Here is an 8,308-nt window from a genome sequence, read left to right on the forward strand (position 1 = left end):
TGCCAAAGTAACTTTAAGTCGGCACAACTTGGTTGGAATGCACACCTTCAGAGCTCGTTGGGCGGGCCTGAGTCAATAAATCTCAGCTTTGTCGAGAGGGGGGAGGGCGAGCCCCATCTTCGGACGGGTTGTCCCATGTGTAAGGCGCGTAGACGTTCGTCAAACCGACGTCCCGCTTCTAACCAGTCTGGGTTGACGCGGAAAAACGAAACCACCCAGCAGACGAGAGAACTGAGTTTTGTTGAACCCAAAAAAAATAGAGGACAGCAAGGCCCAGTCCTGCGTGCTCTTGAACACGAAACATGTATGCAAACCGGGCTTGCTGGTCGTAAAAGCGACCGTAAAGGGCTTGGATACATAATGAAAAATCCTTATAGATTCTAGTGCGTCGGGTAATTATGCTCGACGATCCACGATCGGAAGAAGTCAGCTCTATGCTGAGGCGCTGAAAGCTCGGTTGAGTGACACCGTCACTGTTCGCTTAGGGACGGGGACTTATGTTGCTGTGTCAAGGGTCCCTGAGGACCTCGGTGTCAAGTTTCTTGACTTTGACAGCGTGAAATGCTGCTTAGTCGTAGACTTGGATGCAAGGTATGATCGAATCCTTGGTATGGCGGGATTGTTACACCATGAGTCTTGAATTGATTGAATTTCGAAGACCTTGGGCGCGACGTCTGCATCTCCTAGTGGAGCTTGTGTGAGTCATGAAGCACCTCTGCTAGGAAGAAGAAGTGCTATTGGCAAGGGCACTGGACCGAGACGGTCGATGTGCTGGTTGTCGGTGACCCGAGCTGTCAAACACCGAAGGTGTATTGGACAAGAGTCCCGAGCATGGCCCGCGGGCTGAACTTGGAGTGGCACATAACCCACTGAGCACTTCCCACGTTACGACGTAGTTGCTGCATGTTATGAGTGGCATGGTCGGACGAGATCCGAGGCATTTTGAGCAAAGGCCTTCTGATGCGCGTGGAGTGGCACGTTATCCACTGGACAAAGACTGCGGAAATTGCAGCTCTTCGTCGGATGTTATTAATAGCATCAAGGCTCTGATGGAGCAGGGAGTGGGAACACTGGTGCGTGTTCTCACTAGCCTCGATGAAACGTAAAACCTTTCTAGAGAGGAGACGGCGATGTCGTATGTTATCTGCAAGACGCAAGGCGTCGACCCTGTGACAATATCGTACAGCTATATACCCTTGTCAACGGTATGACGGGAGAGGAAGACAGCACGTCGCTCTTGAGGCTATTCCCGTGGTGGATGGTCTTCTTGAGCTGGACGAGATGTTTTTGGAAGAGTTTGGCAACGCCTTAAAAGTAGGCATTTTGGCCGAGGTGGTCATTACACGGCCGGACGAGGAGTTTACCTCGTCGCCGCTTCTGGATGAAGCTGTCCTGGAGGACATTAAATGAGCGCTGAACGCACGAAGTGGTTTGTCCATCCTGAAACATTCCTCGGATCCGTGCTATCCTTTGGTGAAGGAGTTTCAAGACGTCGTCTCCAAAGACCCGCCATCGGTCCAACCTCCGGACCGAGGTGTGCGTCATGAGATTGACCTGGTTCCGGGAATCAAATACTGCGTAACACGCCAATTGCCCCTGTTCAAGGAGCAGTGTGACGGCATTAACGCCTTTTTCCGTGCGAAACACAAGGCAGACATGGTGCGTAAGAGCAAATTTCCCCATTCGACACCTCCGAAAGCCCAACGGCATGTGGCGTATCAATCATGCTTACAATAAGCTATGCTGCCACCGTTCCGGCACAGACGCCGATTTCTCGGAAGGATATTCTTTAGAGCAATATGTTTAGCGGTTGAAAGGACAGCGCACTGACTTGGTCGATGGGTGTTACCAATTGCTCATGAGAGCGAGTGATATTTCGCTGACAGCGGTGAGTACTCTGAGCGAAGTGCTCTGGGAGTGGTTGGTGATCACCCAAGGGCTGTCAAATGCGCCAGTAACATTTAATCGTCTTGTGACGCAATTGTTATGGCCCTTCCGGGTGTATGCACGGACATACTTCGACGACATCTTCGTCCACAGTCGTGCGGGGTACGGGAGGACAAATGTGAAACCACATCGCCCATTTGAGAGCGGTGCTCGAGTGCATGGTTGGTTTAGTGGTAAAATATCTCGTTGCCAACGAGATGCCCCGCGCATGAATTTGCTGTATGCTAATGCATCTTCCACACTGAAGAAATCCCTTTTTAAGGTGATTAATTGGGAAGCGTGGCCTTCGAGCGCATCTCGCAAAAGTCAAGGCCATTGTATACTAACTGATTCCATTGAACCAAAAGGACTGGCGTAAGTGTCTTGACCTCGCCAAGTTATTGCACCAGTACAGCGCAAATTACACGGCCATTGTCGAATCTGAGAAAACCATGAAACACCAAGCATCGAGAGGCTTCTGACAGGGTCAAAGACAGCCTCCTTCATGCACCAATACTGGCGTTTCCAGAATCAGATCGTCCCTTTAGTGTCGTCTGTGACGCTTTGGACATTGCCATCGGCTGTGCACTACTGCAAGCAGACGCCGAGGGCGGGTGATCGTGTCCGAATCTCGCCAGCTTATGACCGCAGAGAGAAACTACTCAGTTGATGACAAGGAATTACTTGCGATGAAGTATGCTCTTGTCAAGGTCAGGGTGCGCTTGGTTGGCTCAAAGCCTGTAGTGATCTGCACAGATCATGCGTTTTTACGCTCTGCAACTCAGTCGCCTCACCTCTCGCGGAGGATGGTCAGGCGTCTCTCATTCTTCGCAAAATATCAGCTCGAGGTGAAGTATAAGCCTGGAAAGCAGAATGTTTTGGCTGATGCGTTTTCACGCAGACCACATTGTGATCTTGGTCATGTCAGACGGTGACGTTGTCAGTGATGAGTTTGATCCGCGCCGAATACGCGGGTGATGGTATGTGTGTAGCGCTGTTACCGGCTCTTGGGAGCAAGAATTTTGGAAGCTTGGACAAGAAATTGTCGGCGCGTTTGCGCAACGGCTATCAATATTCGTTATGTAACGGGTTGCTGTATTATAGCACCGATTCAACGGATACGCCACAAATTGTGGTTCACCACGATGAGGATTTATAATATCGTATCCTCTATGAGGCCCAAGACACCCCACTTAGTGGTCATCTTGGTCGTGAGAAGTCGTACAGCTCGGTGAGTTGCCACTACTGGTGGCCCAAACTGTACAAATGGACGAGCACCTTTGTCAAAGGGTGAAGTCCTCTCCGAATGCGGTTGCGCCGCTGGCTAGTTCACCGGAACCCTCTGGGCGCTGGCAGTCTATGAGTGTGGATTTTGTGTTTGGCCTGCCGATGGACTCGGCGGGCAATACGGGTGTTGCGATCTTTCCGGACCGTTTGAGCAAGATGGCTCATCTTGCGGCAGTGTCGGACATCATCGACGGTGTGGATGAAGTGATGCTGTTTGTCGATCGTGGCTTTCGAAAACATAGTCTTCTGGAGTCAAATGTCTCTGACCCGCACTTCATTGGGAAGTTTTTGTCTACAATCTTCAGTGTGTTGGACACCAAATTTACTATGCCAACAGCGGACAATCCGCAGACCGATGGTCAAACAGAGCGAGTGAATCGCATCGTTGAATACGTTCTTTGCAGCGTCTAAGCTGAGAACCGAAGCGCTGGAGCGCCATGCTACTACTGGTAGAGTTTGCTCCGAACGATGCGGTGCATTCATCTACCGGCTACACGCCGTTCTTCGTGAACGGATTTGTTAATCCTCGCGTCCGGATGACGCCGCCATCATGGCTCAGGGCTTGGTGAGGAGGAATAGCCGAACGGCTAGCTGATGTTAGCCCTCTCACTATCCGTAAAGAAGTCGATGACTTCTTGTCTACTAGATTAAGTGTCCTACGGCACGTACGCAATGCGATGGCTGAAAGCCAAGACCTGCAGAAAGAATATGCAGATGAAAAAGGAAGAGGCAAAACGGAAAGCTTTAAGGTCGGAGACGTGTTTTCTAAAACCCCCCTACCCATGCAGCTTCTGCTGTTTTCAAAAGATATTCATCCACGGTTTATTGGACCTCTTAAGGTTGTGGCAAAGCGAGGCCTGGCGTGCACGCTGAACCTGGATGCACACCCACACGGTGTTTTATTTGGGCTTGCTTAAGCCGTACCGAAATCCGGCGTGAACGCGGAAGCGTTGACGCGGGGGCGGCGCCCTAAGCGTCTTGGCCACGTAGAAGTTGAACCAGCATCTGGTTCTGAGCACGGAGTGCAACAACTTCCGTTTCCAACGGTGCAAGGCACTCCACCGTCACACGAAATACCGCAATCGCCTGCTCGACGGCTAGAAGCCGCTCCAACACAGCACGATAATTCACAACGCGAGGCATTCGGTGCACAAACTACTCCAGTCTCTCGCGGTCTTCCGTACAGCGGTAGGCAACCTCGGAGGGATGCTCGGCAAAGTGCAGATGGCGACGGACGTTTTCGCGCTTAGTAAAACAATTAAACGACAAACATCATGTGTGAAAAATATTACGTTAGATGCGAGGCTCCAAGCGATTGTGGCTCTTTGTGCTCACACTGAGGTGTGATGTAACAAATCATATACTAATCTTACTAGACGTAATGGGTTACATTTGGCTACTACATGAAGGCACATCTATGTAACTTTCGTATGCATCGTGGGAATTGATAAATAATGAAATATTACAGTATGGTGTCTCAAAATGCATACGTGACATCTTATATGAAGTCACTACGTTTTTTGTGATACAGAATGCTGGTTTCTACTTGGGCATTCGTGCTGGTGACGAGACCGATGTGTCTCTGTCTTTCGACTTGGGTGGCTTTGGACAGTCACTTCCACTGGATACTCCCCACGAAAGCTGAAGTTAAAAGATATTTGTAGCTCACTCTCCCTACACCATAGATATTGTATAAGCTGAAGCTTAGCTTCAATCGCAGTACTCGTTTGATTCATAAATCAGGAACTCAAGACTGTACTATCTAAACCTTCTAAAGGCCCTTGGGGTGTTTGCATGTAGCTAAAAACCATTTGTCCGGTTGTAAATTTCCCTTTAAGGTCGTAAGTTGTTCTACTTCCCACTGTCCTTCTCCCTCCACGTCGGGAATCACTTCCTCGTCGCACAAGCGTGCGTGTTCTGATTAAGGGACTGTTTGTGAGCATGCCTTTTACACCAGAATAGTAAATTCTTTTACCAATACGCAATCTGGTGGCTTGGGATGAGAATATTTGTGACCCCAGCGAAAATATCGCTTGGAGAGTGGGCGAGAGCTAGATGAAGTTGTTGATCGGAGCTGAAAGAGGCTTTTGAGTACTAGTATAGCTTGTTATCATTTGCTCTACTCTGTGCCGTCGAGAGGAACAGTACTTCGTCGGAGAGAGGTTTGCCATTTATTGCATGTCACCGGTTAATATAGATTGTTGCTGAAACATGTTCAGTCTAATTTCCTGCCTAGAGAAAATCTCCATACTGAACAATAATTCAAGCAGAGTTCAAAAGGCTATTTTATGGCGCCTCGAGAAGAAGCGATGGACCCATATTCGTGCTTTAGCTAACATGTGGTTTTTATAGTCAATGCTTCCTCGGTGAGAGGATGTGCAAAATCAGATCAGCGATAGCCTCAGGGAAATATACTGAATTAAACCTAGGTTTCTGCAAATTCACAAGGTTATTTTTTACACAAGATGCAATTCAGACCCGCCGATCCCTGATCGTTTCACATCGTTGTGGGTCGCCTCTTGCTTATTCAATAGATCCAGTGGAAAGCGGTTTTATCATAACTGGCTCTTGTGAACTCTGGCGGGTATTGTAGGACTTCGCGTTCTCGTAAAGGTTTGATATGCAGCTGAAAATGACCGAGACATGTTTGCTTGCGCTGCATGGGCTGCGCAATCGTACGAATCTGCTTTAACGCCATATGCGCTTCAGCCCGAATCGCTGTTCCAGAGCATAAAGGCTACAAGCTGGAATAATAAGCCGTATATTGGAACTATAGAAACCTTTCTTAAATGTTACACTGTAGAGAGGTCTTGTCTTGGTTGAATAGCCTGTTTACACTGCATTGACGGTATACTAAAGCGTTGTATAAACAAAATTTACCTACTTCGAGTTTATTGTCATTTTGTCTACCTACGACATCTGCATGCTGCTTCAGCACACCCTGCTTTCAGCCATAGCGACATGCACCCGGCGCCTACAGCTCATACACTGGGTTATTGCAAAAATTAATGAGTAAGGGCATTCTGCCTCGTTTATCCGGTCTTTTCACATGAGTGCTCTAGTAGCGCATTTGGTGCGTTTCATCTGACCACGTGTCTGAGGTTGGCCAGCAATTAGTACGTCTGATCTGGCGTCAAGCGTTTAGAACAGCGTTCATCAAAACTCAGTTGCTAAAATAAATCTCGACTTAAAAAAAATGGCTACCAGATATGCAGGTAGACATGGTAATGCCGAGAAACTGCTTGGCTGTATACTCAACTGTAATGGCGTATACGACAACAACAAGATGAATCACTCTGCCTGAATATCCCCAAAGACTACGATGCCAATATTACTGGACTTGCCTTCTGAACCTACTATGAAGCTCATACTAGCGGACATTCTTAATTCTGTATGCTAGTGCGTTGGCCCATACATACATCGCTTCGAAAGCCACCTTTACATTGCGCGAGCTGGGTTGTAAGTCATTTCTTCGTCAAGGCAGCAACCTATGAAAGCATCAGGCATCTCGTATAGTGATCTATCCTTTGAATCTTATGAGTTTCAAAAAAATGGTATGAAGTTATAAAATTGCTTGCTGCGCAGCACATGTTGCATCTGATTCGAGCGCTGTACTTATCACCTCATTAATGAGCCAAGGTGCCGTTACATATTGTGACTGTACCTAATATTGGCTACACAAAACCGCAACCATCACCAAATGAAGCTCATTTGATTTATTCCCAACCTTAATGCCATGCTTATTTGATGCTATACCCGATATATGTGGTGATGAAGTGTCGCTGTGCGCTACAACACATGATCCGTACGGTCCCAGAGCCAGGCAGACATACAATAAGTATGACAAAGCATACATAAGGGCAAGGAGCTCTTCGACATGATCTGGATCAAGACAATGTCTGCGACAAAGGCCAAACACTTACAGATGACAAAAATTGGCCAATGCGGATCCGAAAGGGTAGAATTAAGACTTTTCTTCATAGCGTGAGAAGGCCGCTTTTTTTGCCACGCCTTGATGCTATTTGATAAAATGTAAGGTATTGCAATATCAACGTATATCGCGCTGTGTTACAGCGAATCATGACCAGGTCGTGCTGCTTTCTTACTACCATTGTGTAAATTTATCGGGAAGAAATCTGCATGTAATGATGAGTAATGAAATACATCAGAAATACAATTTGAATGATACGCTTAATTTTTCTGAGCTGGCAAATGGCTGATTAATGTGCGCTGCTAGCAATGGCCTCGTGCGGAAATCAACGTCAGAAGTGGTATCCACGGCGCAGCTTTATAAGCCTGTCACCAGGTGCTTTGCTCGGGCGTCAGACCGCTCCTGTAGCATGACCATCTGGCTCCAATCATTCTGTTCAAATTTTGAAAGGTAAGATAATATCTTCGACAAATCCGAGAATACGAAAATTTGCAATCATCCATGCTGCTAATCAGCACGATCTATCTAGGAATTTGTGTTATCGCTGGGATGATGACTACATCTAGCTTAGCGCAAGCGAGAATGGGTTCATGCAGCGGAGCCGCCGTAGCTCTATGTTATAAGAAAGCAAAGCTAAGGTCACCGACCTTATGTTCTATCCAAGAACCAGTACAAGTGTAGCGGATCGCAATCCGCTACTCTTAAGTACTAAAGCCTTAACCAAGGCAAACATACCCTTCTGTTCAAAAGTGAAACTGTATTTAATTGTTCTATTTGTGGCAGAACTGCCAATACCTAAAGCCCTAGATTTTGATAATTAACATAGTAATACCTTATTAATTAGCAAACTCTAATCATTTTTGCCAAGTGGTGGCTTCTTGTTACGGTTTAGCCACACCACTGTGTTATTACACTAACAGTGTAATACACATAGGTGTGTACGGTCGCACAAGATTGTGCGACCCGCCCATTCTCACGATGGCACGTGTAACCCCGGTACACCCCCCCATTAATATTGTGTATATCCCCAATTCACACTTGATGATCGCCTCATTCGAGGCTCGCGTGTCTGAGACACCTTAACGTTCTTTAAGAATAACTTTAAACCTTCTCCGTCTTATAAACATTGTGTCCACAACACTCAAAACATCTAGCCTAGCCTCG

Source organism: Plasmopara halstedii (assembly GCF_900000015.1).
Source record: "Plasmopara halstedii genome assembly, contig: Scaffold_3109, whole genome shotgun sequence".
Taxonomy (NCBI): domain Eukaryota; phylum Oomycota; class Peronosporomycetes; order Peronosporales; family Peronosporaceae; genus Plasmopara; species Plasmopara halstedii.